At 47.0% G+C, this 15,383-nt stretch overlaps 2 non-coding genes across 2 annotated transcripts; both read left to right on the forward strand.

The window, feature by feature from the left end:
- The first annotated feature begins 650 nt into the window (after nt 1–650).
- On the forward strand, nt 651–723 carry Trnak-cuu (transfer RNA lysine (anticodon CUU)). Its single transcript has one exon. It is a non-coding gene; the product is annotated as a tRNA-Lys (tRNA).
- An 8,703-nt stretch (nt 724–9,426) lies between these two features.
- Trnak-cuu (transfer RNA lysine (anticodon CUU)) lies at nt 9,427–9,499 on the forward strand. The gene has a single exon. It is a non-coding gene; the product is annotated as a tRNA-Lys (tRNA).
- The last annotated feature ends 5,884 nt before the right edge of the window (nt 9,500–15,383 follow it).

Here is a 15,383-nt window from a genome sequence, read left to right on the forward strand (position 1 = left end):
GAGGTTGAATGTAACGAATGGGTGGGAAAGAGCAAGGGGCAGCGGCTGTGTAGAACGAAAACACAAATCCTCAGGGGTGTGAGCGTTTCGAGATGAGTCGTATACATGACATAGTTGCTCGTCAGTGACCATGTAGCCTAATGGATAAGGCGTCGGACTTCGGATCTGATGATTACAGGTTCGAATGTTGTCACGCTCGTTTTTTTCCAGTTCTGAAAAAGAAACATACCGTTTTAATGTAGCAATTGAGCAGTACGAAACCGTCTGAATGTTGCTGTTGACCATTTTTTGCTTGGAAATGCTCTTGAGCTTGAAACACACACAACAAGACCGGTGTTAACTAGCGAAATGGTCAGCAGAGTGCCGACACCGCGAGTTTTGACTGGCACTTGCACATCTAAAACAACGTCGGAAAGTAACTCGTTCGGCTTTTGAGTCACATAAAGTATGTGTGTTAATTTTGACGCCACTAGCTCTGCATGCTGTCATGCAATTTCTTTACCTCTCAGAAATGATTATGACATAAAAGTGAAGTACGTGACGAGTGTGACGTTAGGAAAACATTAGGCAGCATGGAGAGATTCTGTATGGGACCACCCAACCCAAACGAGTACTGTGTGACGTGCTATCCGGCAGGTATTCAACGAGGTAGCCGGCTAGCTCAGTCGGTAGAGCGTCAGACTCTTAATCCTAGGGTCGTGGGTTCGAGCCACACGCTGGGCGGAACGGAATTTTGTTCCGCTGCAGATGTAAATTACCGTTTTTCTGATTCTACATCTACATCTACATCCGGACTCCGCAAGCCACCTGACGGTGTGTGGCGGAGGGTACCCTGAGTACCTCTATCGGTTCTCCCTTCTATTCCAGTCTCGTATTGTACGTGGAAAGAAGGATTGTCGGTATGCTTCTGTGTGGGCTCTAATCTCTCTGATTTTATCCTCATGGTCTCTTCGCGAGATATACGTAGGAGGGAGCAATATACTGCTTGACTCTTCGGTGAAGGTATGTTCTCGAAACTTCAACAAAAGCCCGTACCGAGCTACTGAGCGTCTTTCCTGCAGAGTCTTCCACTGGAGTTTATCTATCATCTCCGTAACGCTTTCGCAATTACTAAATGATCCTGTAACGAAGCGCGCTGCTCTCCGTTGGATCTTCTCTATCTCTTCTATCAACCCTACCTGGTGCGGATCCCACACTGCTGAGCAGTATTCAAGCATTGGGCGAACAAGCGTACTGTAACCTACTTCCTTTGTTGTCGGATTGCATTTCCTTAGGATTCTTCCAATGAATCTCAGTCTGGCATCTGCTTTACCGACGATCAACTTTATATGATCATTCAATTTTAAATCACTCCTAATGCGTACTCCCAGATAATTTATGGAATTAACTGCTTCCAGTTGCTGACCTGCTATTTTGTAGCTAAATGATAAGGGACCTATCTTTCTATGTATTCGCATCACATTACACTTCGCTACATTGAGATTCAATTGCCATTCCGTGCACCATGCGTCAATTCGCTGCAGATCCTCCTGCATTTCAGTACAATTTTCCATTGTTGCAACCTCTCGATACACCACAGCATCATCTGCAAAAAGCCTCAGTGAACTTCCGATGTCATCCACCAGGTCATTTATGTATATTGTGAATAGCAACGGTCCTATGACACTCCCCTGCGGCACACCTGAAATCACTCTTCCTTCGGAAGACTTCTCTCCATTGAGAATGACGTGCTGCGTTCTGTTATTTAGGAACTCCTCAATCCAATCACACAATTGATCTGATAGTCCGTATGCTCTTACTTTGTTCATTAAACGACTATGGGGAACTGTGTCAAACGCCTTGCGGAAGTCAAGAAACACGGCATCTACCTGTGAACCCGTGTCTAAGGCCCTCTGAGTCTCGTGGACGAATAGCGCGAGCTGGGTTTCACACGATCGTCTTTTTCGAAACCCATGCTGATTAACGAGATGTAATGGAAATAGCAACTTTAAACTTTGCCTACGTCTCTGTCAGTCACAAGGAAACTGTATTTGAATGTGAAGGTGATTTTGTAGACATGTGTGGAAGACATGTTCTGAAATGCAAGTGTTGTTGTTTGGAGAGCACATCGGTTACGTGTCAGATGTGTAGCCAAGCAGTAATGGGTCGCCATAGCTGCAAATATTAGCCGGTAATATGAAGTGTTGTCAGCTGAAGTCTGATGATGCAGACGACCGTAAGGACGAAGTATCCAAGAGTACCGCTAGGCCGCGCCTCCTTAGCTCAGTGGTAGAGCACTGCTCTAATAAACCAGGCATCGGAAGTTCCACCCTCACAGGAGAAAGATGAATTTTGGAAATCAGTTGCGCGTCGTGGCCGTATAGCAAACAGTATCTGTGATGACGAACAATTAGCGACAGGCGTTTTTTTAAGAATTACTCTCAGATGTGATTAAGGCGAATGGCACAGATAAAGCATTTGCCAAAGCGGTACAGCATAAAGTGGGACGAGGCAGTCTGAATTACATTTTATGGATGTATTTCTCACATATCTCAGAGCCTCTCGCGGTCGTCGTCGTCGTCGTCGTCGTCGTCGTCGTCGCCGCCGCTTCTGCAGAAGTAGCAAATGGCTATCGTAGCAAATGCGGCGAGGGACGCCCTGCCTTCGATTCCGAATGCACAAAGTGTGTGGTCTTGTTTCTCAGTCTATATTTGGTCGGTCTCGTAAGATGTTGAATGTAACGAATGGGTGGGAAAGAGCAAGGGGCAGCGGCTGTGTAGAACGAAAACACAAATCCTCAGGGGTGTGAGCGTTTCGAGATGAGTCGTATACATGACATAGTTGGTCGTTAGTGACAATGTGGCCTAATGGATAAGGCGTTGGACTTCGGATCTGATGATTACAGGTTCGAATGTTGTCACGCTCGTTTTTTTCCAGTTCTGAAAAAGAAACATACCGTTTTAATGTAGCAATTGAGCAGTACGAAACCGTCTGAATGTTGCTGTTGACCATTTTTTGCTTGGAAATGCTCTTGAGCTTGAAACACACACAACAAGACCGGTGTTAACTAGCGAAATGGTCAGCAGAGTGCCGACACCGCGAGTTTTGACTGGCACTTGCACATCTAAAACAACGTCGGAAAGTAACTCGTTCGGCTTTTGAGTCACATAAAGTATGTGTGTTAATTTTGACGCCACTAGCTCTGCATGCTGTCATGCAATTTCTTTACCTCTCAGAAATGATTATGACATAAAAGTGAAGTACGTGACGAGTGTGACGTTAGGAAAACATTAGGCAGCATGGAGAGATTCTGTATGGGACCACCCAACCCAAACGAGTACTGTGTGACGTGCTATCCGGCAGGTATTCAACGAGGTAGCCGGCTAGCTCAGTCGGTAGAGCGTCAGAATCTTAATCCTAGGATCGTGGGTTCGAGCCACACGCTGGGCGGAACGGAATTTTGTTCCGCTGCAGATGTAAATTACCGTTTTTCTGATTAACGAGATGTAATGGAAATAGCAACTTTAAACTTTGCCTACGTCTCTGTCAGTCACAAGGAAACTGTATTTGAATGTGAAGGTGATTTTGTAGACATGTGTGGAAGACATGTTCTGAAATGCAAGTGTTGTTGTTTGGAGAGCACATCGGTTACGTGTCAGATGTGTAGCCAAGCAGTAATGGGTCGCCATAGCTGCAAATATTAGCCGGTAATATGAAGTGTTGTCAGCTGAAGTCTGATGATGCAGACGACCGTAAGGTCGAAGTATCCAAGAGTACCGCTAGGCCGCGCCTCCTTAGCTCAGTGGTAGAGCACTGCTCTAATAAACCAGGCATCGGAAGTTCCATCCTCACAGGAGAAAGATGAATTTTGGAAATCAGTTGCGCGTCGTGGCCGTATAGCAAACAGTATCTGTGATGACGAACAATTAGCGACAGGCGTTTTTTTAAGAATTACTCTCAGATGTGATTAAGGCGAATGGCACAGATAAAGCATTTGCCAAAGCGGTACAGCATAAAGTGGGACGAGGCAGTCTGAATTACATTTTATAGATGTATTTCTCACATATCTCAGAGCCTCTCGCGGTCGTCGTCGTCGTCGTCGCCGCCGCCGCCGCCGCCGCCGCCGCCGCCGCCGCTTCTGCAGAAGTAGCAAATGGCTATCGTAGCAAATGCGGCGAGGGACGCCCTGCCTTCGATTCCGAATGCACAAAGTGTGTGGTCTTGGTTCTCAGTTTATATTTGGTCGGTCTCGTAAGAGGTTGAATGTAACGAATGGGTGGGACAGAGCAAGGGGCAGCGGCTGTGTAGAACGAAAACACAAATCCTCAGGGGTGTGAGCGTTTCGAGATGAGTCGTATACATGACATAGCTGGCCGTCAGTGACCATGTGGCCTAATGGATAAGGCGTCGGACTTCGGATCTGATGATTACAGGTTCGAATGTTGTCACGGCCCTTTTTTTTCCAGTTCTGAAAAAGAAACATACCGTTTTAATGTAGCAATTGAGCAGTACGAAACCGTCTGAATGTTGCTGTTGACCATTTTTTGCTTGGAAATGCTCTTGAGCTTGAAACACACACAACAAGACCGGTGTTAACTAGCGAAATGGTCGGCAGAGTGCCGACACCGCGAGTTTTGACTGGCACTTGCACATCTAAAACAACGTCGGAAAGTAACTCGTTCGGCTTTTGAGTCACATAAAGTATGTGTGTTAATTTTGACGCCACTAGCTCTGCATGCTGTCATGCAATTTCTTTACCTCTCAGAAATGATTATGACATAAAAGTGAAGTACGTGACGAGTGTGACGTTAGGAAAACATTAGGCAGCATGGAGAGATTCTGTATGGGACCACCCAACCCAAACGAGTACTGTGTGACCTGCTATCCGGCAGGTATTCAACGAGGTAGCCGGCTAGCTCAGACGTTAGACCGTCAGACTCTTAATCCTAAGGTCGTAGGTTCGAGCCACACGCTGGGCGGAACGGAATTTTGTTCCGCTGCAGATGTAAATTACCGTTTTTCAGATTAACGAGATGTAATGGAAATAGCAACTTTAAACTTTGCCTACGTCTCTGTCAGTCACAAGGAAACTGTATTTGAATGTGAAGGTGATTTTGTAGACATGTGTGGAAGACATGTTCTGAAATGCAAGTGTTGTTGTTTGGAAAGCACATCGGTTACGTGTCAGATGTGTAGCCAAGCAGTAATGGGTCGCCATAGCTGCAAATATTAGCCGGTAATATGAAGTGTTGTCAGCTGAAGTCTGATGATGCAGACGACCGTAAGGACGAAGTATCCAAGAGTACCGCTAGGCCGCGCCTCTTTAGCTCAGTGGTAGAGCACTGCTCTAATAAACCAGGCATCGGAAGTTCCATCCTCACAGGAGATAGATGAATTTTGGAAATCAGTTGCGCGTCGTGGCCGTATAGCAAACAGTATCTGTGATGACGAACAATTAGCGACAGGCGTTTTTTTAAGAATTACTCTCAGATGTGATTAAGGCGAATGGCGCAGATAAAGCATTTGCCAAAGCGGTACAGCATAAAGTGGGACGAGGCAGTCTGAATTACATGTTATAGATGTATTTCTCACATATCTCAGAGCCTCTCGCGGTCGTCGTCGTCGTCGTCGTCGTCGTCGCCGCCGCCGCCGCTTCTGCAGAAGTAGCAAATGGCTATTGTAGCAAATGCGGCGAGGGACGCCCTGCCTTCGATTCCGAATGCACAAAGTGTGTGGTCTTGTTTCTCAGTCTATATTTGGTCGGTCTCGTAAGAGGTTGAATGTAACGAATGGGTGGGAAAGAGCAAGGGGCAGCGGCTGTGTAGAACGAAAACACAAATCCTCAGAGGTGTGAGCGTTTCGAGATGAGTCGTATACATGACATAGTTGGTCGTCAGTGACCATGTGGCCTAATGGATAAGGCGTTGGACTTCGGATCTGATGATTACAGGTTCGAATGTTGTCACGCTCGTTTTTTTCCAGTTCTGAAAAAGAAACATACCGTTTTCATGTAGCAATTGAGCAGTACGAAACCGTCTGAATGTTGCTGTTGACCATTTTTTGCTTGGAAATGCTCTTGAGCTTGAAACACACAACAAGACCGGTGTTAACTAGCGAAATGGTCAGCAGAGTGCCGACACCGCGAGTTTTGACTGGCACTTGCACATCTAAAACAACGTCGGAAAGTAACTCGTTCGGCTTTTGAGTCACATAAAGTATGTGTGTTAATTTTGACGCCACTAGCTCTGCATGCTGTCATGCAATTTCTTTACCTCTCAGAAATGATTATGACATAAAAGTGAAGTACGTGACGAGTGTGACGTTAGGAAAACATTAGGCAGCATGGAGAGATTCTGTATGGGACCACCCAACCCAAACGAGTACTGTGTGACGTGCTATCCGGCAGGTATTCAACGAGGTAGCCGGCTAGCTCAGTCGGTAGAGCGTCAGAATCTTAATCCTAGGATCGTGGGTTCGAGCCACACGCTGGGCGGAACGGAATTTTGTTCCGCTGCAGATGTAAATTACCGTTTTTCTGATTAACGAGATGTAATGGAAATAGCAACTTTAAACTTTGCCTACGTCTCTGTCAGTCACAAGGAAACTGTATTTGAATGTGAAGGTGATTTTGTAGACATGTGTGGAAGACATGTTCTGAAATGCAAGTGTTGTTGTTTGGAGAGCACATCGGTTACGTGTCAGATGTGTAGCCAAGCAGTAATGGGTCGCCATAGCTGCAAATATTAGCCGGTAATATGAAGTGTTGTCAGCTGAAGTCTGATGATGCAGACGACCGAAAGGTCGAAGTATCCAAGAGTACCGCTAGGCCGCGCCTCCTTAGCTCAGTGGTAGAGCACTGCTCTAATAAACCAGGCATCGGAAGTTCCATCCTCACAGGAGAAAGATGAATTTTGGAAATCAGTTGCGCGTCGTGGCCGTATAGCAAACAGTATCTGTGATGACGAACAATTAGCGACAGGCGTTTTTTTAAGAATTACTCTCAGATGTGATTAAGGCGAATGGCACAGATAAAGCATTTGCCAAAGCGGTACAGCATAAAGTGGGACGAGGCAGTCTGAATTGCATTTTATAGATGTATTTCTCACATATCTCAGAGCCTCTCGCGGTCGTCGTCGTCGTCGCCGCCGCCGCCGCCGCCGCCGCTTCTGCAGAAGTAGCAAATGGCTATCGTAGCAAATGCGGCGAGGGACGCCCTGCCTTCGATTCCGAATGCACAAAGTGTGTGGTCTTGGTTCTCAGTTTATATTTGGTCGGTCTCGTAAGAGGTTGAATGTAACGAATGGGTGGGAAAGAGCAAGGGGCAGCGGCTGTGTAGAACGAAAACAGAAATCCTCAGGCGTGTGAGCGTTTCGAGATGAGTCGTATACATGACATAGCTGGCCGTCAGTGACCATGTGGCCTAATGGATAAGGCGTCGGACTTCGGATCTGATGATTACAGGTTCGAATGTTGTCACGGCCCTTTTTTTTCCAGTTCTGAAAAAGAAACATACCGTTTTAATGTAGCAATTGAGCAGTACGAAACCGTCTGAATGTTGCTGTTGACCATTTTTTGCTTGGAAATGCTCTTGAGCTTGAAACACACACAACAAGACCGGTGTTAACTAGCGAAATGGTCGGCAGAGTGCCGACACCGCGAGTTTTGACTGGCACTTGCACATCTAAAACAACGTCGGAAAGTAACTCGTTCGGCTTTTGAGTCACATAAAGTATGTGTGTTAATTTTGACGCCACTAGCTCTGCATGCTGTCATGCAATTTCTTTACCTCTCAGAAATGATTATGACATAAAAGTGAAGTACGTGACGAGTGTGACGTTAGGAAAACATTAGGCAGCATGGAGAGATTCTGTATGGGACCACCCAACCCAAACGAGTACTGTGTGACGTGCTATCCGGCAGGTATTCAACGAGGTAGCCGGCTAGCTCAGACGTTAGACCGTCAGACTCTTAATCCTAAGGTCGTAGGTTTGAGCCACACGCTGGGCGGAACGGTATTTTGTTTCGCTGCAGATGTAAATTACCGTTTTTCTGATTAACGAGATGTAATGGAAATAGCAACTTTAAACTTTGCCTACGTCTCTGTCAGTCACAAGGAAACTGTATTTGAATGTGAAGGTGATTTTGTAGACATGTGTGGAAGACATGTTCTGAAATGCAAGTGTTGTTGTTTGGAGAGCACATCGGTTACGTGTCAGATGTGTAGCCAAGCAGTAAAGGGTCGCCATAGCTGCAAATATTAGCCGGTAATATGAAGTGTTGTCAGCTGAAGTCTGATGATGCAGACGACCGTAAGGACGAAGTATCCAAGAGTACCGCTAGGCCGCGCCTCTTTAGCTCAGTGGTAGAGCACTGCTCTAATAAACCAGGCATCGGAAGTTCCATCCTCACAGGAGAAAGATGAATTTTGGAAATCAGTTGCGCGTCGTGGCCGTATAGCAAACAGTATCTGTGATGACGAACAATTAGCGACAGGCGTTTTTTTAAGAATTACTCTCAGATGTGATTAAGGCGAATGGCGCAGATAAAGCATTTGCCAAAGCGGTACAGCATAAAGTGCGACGAGGCAGTCTGAATTACATTTTATAGATGTATTTCTCACATATCTCAGAGCTTCTCGCGGTCGTCGTCGTCGTCGTCGTCGTCGTCGTCTCCGCCGCCGCTTCTGCAGAAGTAGCAAATGGGTATTGTAGCAAATGCGGCGAGGGACGCCCTGCCTTCGATTCCGAATGCACAAAGTGTGTGGTCTTGTTTCTCAGTCTATATTTGGTCGGTCTCGTAAGAGGTTGAATGTAACGAATGGGTGGGAAAGAGCAAGGGGCAGCGGCTGTGTAGAACGAAAACACAAATCCTCAGAGGTGTGAGCGTTTCGAGATGAGTCGTATACATGATATAGTTGGTCGTCAGTGACCATGTGGCCTAATGGATAAGGCGTTGGACTTCGGATCTGATGATTACAGGTTCGAATGTTGTCACGCTCGTTTTTTTCCAGTTCTGAAAAAGAAACATACCGTTTTCATGTAGCAATTGAGCAGTACGAAACCGTCTGAATGTTGCTGTTGACCATTTTTTGCTTGGAAATGCTCTTGAGCTTGAAACACACAACAAGACCGGTGTTAACTAGCGAAATGGTCAGCAGAGTGCCGACACCGCGAGTTTTGACTGGCACTTGCACATCTAAAACAACGACGGAAAGTAACTCGTTCGGCTTTGGAGTCACATAAAGTATGTGTGTTAATTTTGACGCCACTAGCTCTGCATGCTGTCATGCAATTTCTTTACCTCTCAGAAATGATTATGACATAAAAGTGAAGTACGTGACGAGTGTGACGTTAGGAAAACATTAGGCAGCATGGAGAGATTCTGTATGGGACCACCCAACCAAACGAGTACTGTGTGACGTGCTATCCGGCAGGTATTCAACGAGGTAGCCGGCTAGCTCAGTCGGTAGAGCGTCAGACTCTTAATCCTAGGGTCGTGGGTTCGAGCCACACGCTGGGCGGAACGGAATTTTGTTCCGCTGCAGATGTAAATTACCGTTTTTCAGATTAACGAGATGTAATGGAAATAGCAACTTTAAACTTTGCCTACGTCTCTGTCAGTCACAAGGAAACTGTATTTGAATGTGAAGGTGATTTTGTAGACATGTGTGGAAGACATGTTCTGAAATGCAAGTGTTGTTGTTTGGAAAGCACATCGGTTACGTGTCAGATGTGTAGTCAAGCAGTAATGGGTCGCCATAGCTGCAAATATTAGCCGGTGATATGAAGTGTTGTCAGCTGAAGTCTGATGATGCAGACGACCGTGAGGACGAAGTATCCAAGAGTACCGCTAGACCGCGCCTCCTTAGCTCAGTGGTAGAGCACTGCTCTAATAAACCAGGCATCGGAAGTTCCATCCTCACAGGAGAAAGATGAATTTTGGAAATCAGTTGCGCGTCGTGGCCGTATAGCAAACAGTATCTGTGATGACGAACAATTAGCGACAGGCGTTTTTTTAAGAATTACTCTCAGATGTGATTAAGGCGAATGGCACCGATAAAGCATTTGCCAAAGCGGTACAGCATAAAGTGGGACGAGGCAGTCTGAATTACATTTTATAGATGTATTTCTCACATATCTCAGAGCCTCTCGCGGTCGTCGTCGTCGTCGTCGTCGTCGTCGTCGTCGTCGCCGCCGCCGCCGCCGGCGCCGCCGCCGCTTCTGCAGAAGTAGCAAATGCGGCGAGGGACGCCCTGCCTTCGATTCCGAATGCACAAAGTGTGTGGTCTTGTTTCTCAGTCTATATTTGGTCGGTCTCGTAAGAGTTTGAATGTAACGAATCGGTGGGAAAGAGCAAGGGGCAGCGGCTGTGTAGAACGAAAACACAAATCCTCAGGGGTGTGAGCGTTTCGAGATGAGTCGTATTCATGTTATAGTTGGTCGTCATTGACCGTGTGGCCTAATGGATAAGGCGTCGGACTTCGGATCTGAAGATTACAGGTTCGAATGCTGTCACGCTCTTCTTTTTCCAGTTTTGAAAAAGAAGCTGGTCGTCAGTGACCATGTGGCCTAACGGATAAGGCGTCGGACTTCGGATCTGATGATTACAGGTTCGAATGTCGTCACGCTCGTTTTTTTCCAGTTCTGAAAAAGAAACATACCGTTTTAATGTAGCAATTGAGCAGTACGAAACCGTCTGAATGTTGCTGTTGACCATTTTTTGCTTGGAAATGCTCTTGAGCTTGAAACACACACAACAAGACCGGTGTTAACTAGCGAAATGGTCAGCAGAGTGCCGACACCGCGAGTTTTGACTGGCACTTGCACATCTAAAACAACGACGGAAAGTAACTCGTTCGGCTTTTGAGTCACATAAAGTATGTGTGTTAATTTTGACGCCACTAGCTCTGCATGCTGTCATGCAATTTCTTTACCTCTCAGAAATGATTATGACATAAAAGTGAAGTACGTGACGAGTGTGACGTTAGGAAAACATTAGGCAGCATGGAGAGATTCTGTATGGGACCACCCAACCAAACGAGTACTGTGTGACGTGCTATCCGGCAGGTATTCAACGAGGTAGCCGGCTAGCTCAGTCGGTAGAGCGTCAGACTCTTAATCCTAGGGTGGTGGTTTCGAGCCACACGCTGGGCGGAACGGAATTTTGTTCCGCTGCAGATGTAAATTACCGTTTTTCAGATTAACGAGATGTAATAGAAGTAGCAACTTTAAACTTTGCCTACGTCTCTGTCAGTCACAAGGAAACTGTATTTGAATGTGAAGGTGATTTTGTAGACATGTGTGGAAGACATGTTCTGAAATGCAAGTGTTGTTGTTTGGAGAGCACATCGGTTACGTGTCAGATGTGTAGCCAAGCAGTAAAGGGTCGCCATAGCTGCAAATATTAGCCGGTAATATGAAGTGTTGTCAGCTGAAGTCTGATGATGCAGACGACCGTAAGGACGAAGTATCCAAGAGTACCGCTAGGCCGCGCCTCCTTAGCTCAGTGGTAGAGCACTGCTCTAATAAACCAGGCATCGGAAGTTCCATCCTCACAGGAGAAAGATGAATTTTGGAAATCAGTTGCGCGTCGTGGCCGTATAGCAAACAGTATCTGTGATGACGAACAATTAGCGACAGGCGTTTTTTTAAGAATTACTCTCAGATGTGATTAAGGCGAATGGCACAGATAAAGCATTTGCCAAAGCGGTACAGCATAAAGTGGGACGAGGCAGTCTGAATTGCATTTTATAGATGTATTTCTCACATATCTCAGAGCCTCTCGCGGTCGTCGTCGTCGTCGCCGCCGCCGCCGCCGCCGCCGCCGCCGCCGCTTCTGCAGAAGTAGCAAATGGCTATCGTAGCAAATGCGGCGAGGGACGCCCTGCCTTCGATTCCGAATGCACAAAGTGTGTGGTCTTGGTTCTCAGTTTATATTTGGTCGGTCTCGTAAGAGGTTGAATGTAACGAATGGGTGGGAAAGAGCAAGGGGCAGCGGCTGTGTAGAACGAAAACAGAAATCCTCAGGCGTGTGAGCGTTTCGAGATGAGTCGTATACATGACATAGCTGGCCGTCAGTGACCATGTGGCCTAATGGATAAGGCGTCGGACTTCGGATCTGATGATTACAGGTTCGAATGTTGTCACGGCCCTTTTTTTTCCAGTTCTGAAAAAGAAACATACCGTTTTAATGTAGCAATTGAGCAGTACGAAACCGTCTGAATGTTGCTGTTGACCATTTTTTGCTTGGAAATGCTCTTGAGCTTGAAACACACACAACAAGACCGGTGTTAACTAGCGAAATGGTCGGCAGAGTGCCGACACCGCGAGTTTTGACTGGCACTTGCACATCTAAAACAACGTCGGAAAGTAACTCGTTCGGCTTTTGAGTCACATAAAGTATGTGTGTTAATTTTGACGCCACTAGCTCTGCATGCTGTCATGCAATTTCTTTACCTCTCAGAAATGATTATGACATAAAAGTGAAGTACGTGACGAGTGTGACGTTAGGAAAACATTAGGCAGCATGGAGAGATGCTGTATGGGACCACCCAACCCAAACGAGTACTGTGTGACGTGCTATCCGGCAGGTATTCAACGAGGTAGCCGGCTAGCTCAGACGTTAGACCGTCAGACTCTTAATCCTAAGGTCGTAGGTTCGAGCCACACGCTGGGCGGAACGGTATTTTGTTTCGCTGCAGATGTAAATTACCGTTTTTCTGATTAACGAGATGTAATGGAAATAGCAACTTTAAACTTTGCCTAGGTCTCTGTCAGTCACAAGGAAACTGTATTTGAATGTGAAGGTGATTTTGTAGACATGTGTGGAAGACATGTTCTGAAATGCAAGTGTTGTTGTTTGGAGAGCACATCGGTTACGTGTCAGATGTGTAGCCAAGCAGTAAAGGGTCGCCATAGCTGCAAATATTAGCCGGTAATATGAAGTGTTGTCAGCTGAAGTCTGATGATGCAGACGACCGTAAGGACGAAGTATCCAAGAGTACCGCTAGGCCGCGCCTCTTTAGCTCAGTGGTAGAGCACTGCTCTAATAAACCAGGCATCGGAAGTTCCATCCTCACAGGAGATAGATGAATTTTGGAAATCAGTTGCGCGTCGTGGCCGTATAGCAAACAGTATCTGTGATGACGAACAATTAGCGACAGGCGTTTTTTTAAGAATTACTCTCAGATGTGATTAAGGCGAATGGCGCAGATAAAGCATTTGCCAAAGCGGTACAGCATAAAGTGGGACGAGGCAGTCTGAATTACATGTTATAGATGTATTTCTCACATATCTCAGAGCTTCTCGCGGTCGTCGTCGTCGTCGTCGTCGTCGTCGTCGTCGCCGCCGCCGCTTCTGCAGAAGTAGCAAATGGCTATTGTAGCAAATGCGGCGAGGGACGCCCTGCCTTCGATTCCGAATGCACAAAGTGTGTGGTCTTGTTTCTCAGTCTATATTTGGTCGGTCTCGTAAGAGGTTGAATGTAACGAATGGGTGGGAAAGAGCAAGGGGCAGCGGCTGTGTAGAACGAAAACACAAATCCTCAGAGGTGTGAGCGTTTCGAGATGAGTCGTATACATGACATAGTTGGTCGTCAGTGACCATGTGGCCTAATGGATAAGGCGTTGGACTTCGGATCTGATGATTACAGGTTCGAATGTTGTCACGCTCGTTTTTTTCCAGTTCTGAAAAAGAAACATACCGTTTTCATGTAGCAATTGAGCAGTACGAAACCGTCTGAATGTTGCTGTTGACCATTTTTTGCTTGGAAATGCTCTTGAGCTTGAAACACACAACAAGACCGGTGTTAACTAGCGAAATGGTCAGCAGAGTGCCGACACCGCGAGTTTTGACTGGCACTTGCACATCTAAAACAACGACGGAAAGTAACTCGTTCGGCTTTGGAGTCACATAAAGTATGTGTGTTAATTTTGACGCCACTAGCTCTGCATGCTGTCATGCAATTTCTTTACCTCTCAGAAATGATTATGACATAAAAGTGAAGTACGTGACGAGTGTGACGTTAGGAAAACATTAGGCAGCATGGAGAGATTCTGTATGGGACCACCCAACCAAACGAGTACTGTGTGACGTGCTATCCGGCAGGTATTCAACGAGGTAGCCGGCTAGCTCAGTCTGTAGAGCGTCAGACTCTTAATCCTAGGGTCGTGGGTTCGAGCCACACGCTGGGCGGAACGGAATTTTGTTCCGCTGCAGATGTAAATTACCGTTTTTCAGATTAACGAGATGTAATGGAAATAGCAACTTTAAACTTTGCCTACGTCTCTGTCACTCACAAGGAAACTGTATTTGAATGTGAAGGTGATTTTGTAGACATGTGTGGAAGACATGTTCTGAAATGCAAGTGTTGTTGTTTGGAAAGCACATCGGTTACGTGTCAGATGTGTAGCCAAGCAGTAATGGGTCGCCATAGCTGCAAATATTACCCGGTAATATGAAGTGTTGTCAGCTGAAGTCTGATTATGCAGACGACCGTAAGAACGAAGTACCCAAAAGTACCACTAGGCCGCGCCTCTTTAGCTCAGTGGTAGAGCACTGCTCTAATAAACCAGGCATCGGAAGTTCCATCCTCACAGGAGAAAGATGAATTTTGGAAATCAGTTGCGCGTCTTGGCCGTATAGCAAACAGTATCTGTGATGACGAACAATTAGCGACAGGCGTTTTTTTAAGAATTACTCTCAGATGTGATTAAGGCGAATGGCACAGATAAAGCATTTGCCAAAGCGGTACAGCATACAGCACCAACAGCAGCACCAACAGCAGCACCAGCACCAGCACCAGCACCGACACCGGGACCTGCCGCTTCCCGTCATCTCCCCGTCACTCCTGTGCCCCACACCTCCTCCCATCCTGTCCCCGCTGTTAAGCGTCCCAGTGGCACCCCCGCCTCCTCTGCACCCAAGAAGTCCCAGCATCTTCCCCCTCCCCCACCCCTAGATGCCATGGATGTCTCCCCTCCAGCCCCCTCTACTTCCTCTTCTAACTCCCCCTCCTACAAGTATCTCCTCTCCCGTCCTGATCCCTCTCTCCTGGAGGCCCGCAACCTGACCTTGCTCCTCCGCCAATACTTCCCTGCAGCCCCCATCTCCCTTCTTACCCCCCGTAGGGACTCTGTCTTGATCACCTCCCCAAGCCCTACCCTACACTCCGACATCCTTTCCCGAATTCCTCTCACCCGATTTGGACCTAATGCCTCCCTTGCCCCTGCTCCTTCCCCTTCCTCCCCCCGTCAACCCCAACCCCCACGTCGCCCGCCGACCCTCACCGCCGTGATCACTCGGCTTAGCCCGACGATCACGGAGGAAGAGGTGCTGGCGGAGTTGAAGGCCCACCCGTACCTGGAGGTGCGAGCTGTTCGCCGCATTTTCAACTCTGCGGGCCCC

This window comes from Schistocerca gregaria, chromosome 6, assembly GCF_023897955.1.
Source record: "Schistocerca gregaria isolate iqSchGreg1 chromosome 6, iqSchGreg1.2, whole genome shotgun sequence".
NCBI lineage: Eukaryota > Metazoa > Arthropoda > Insecta > Orthoptera > Acrididae > Schistocerca > Schistocerca gregaria.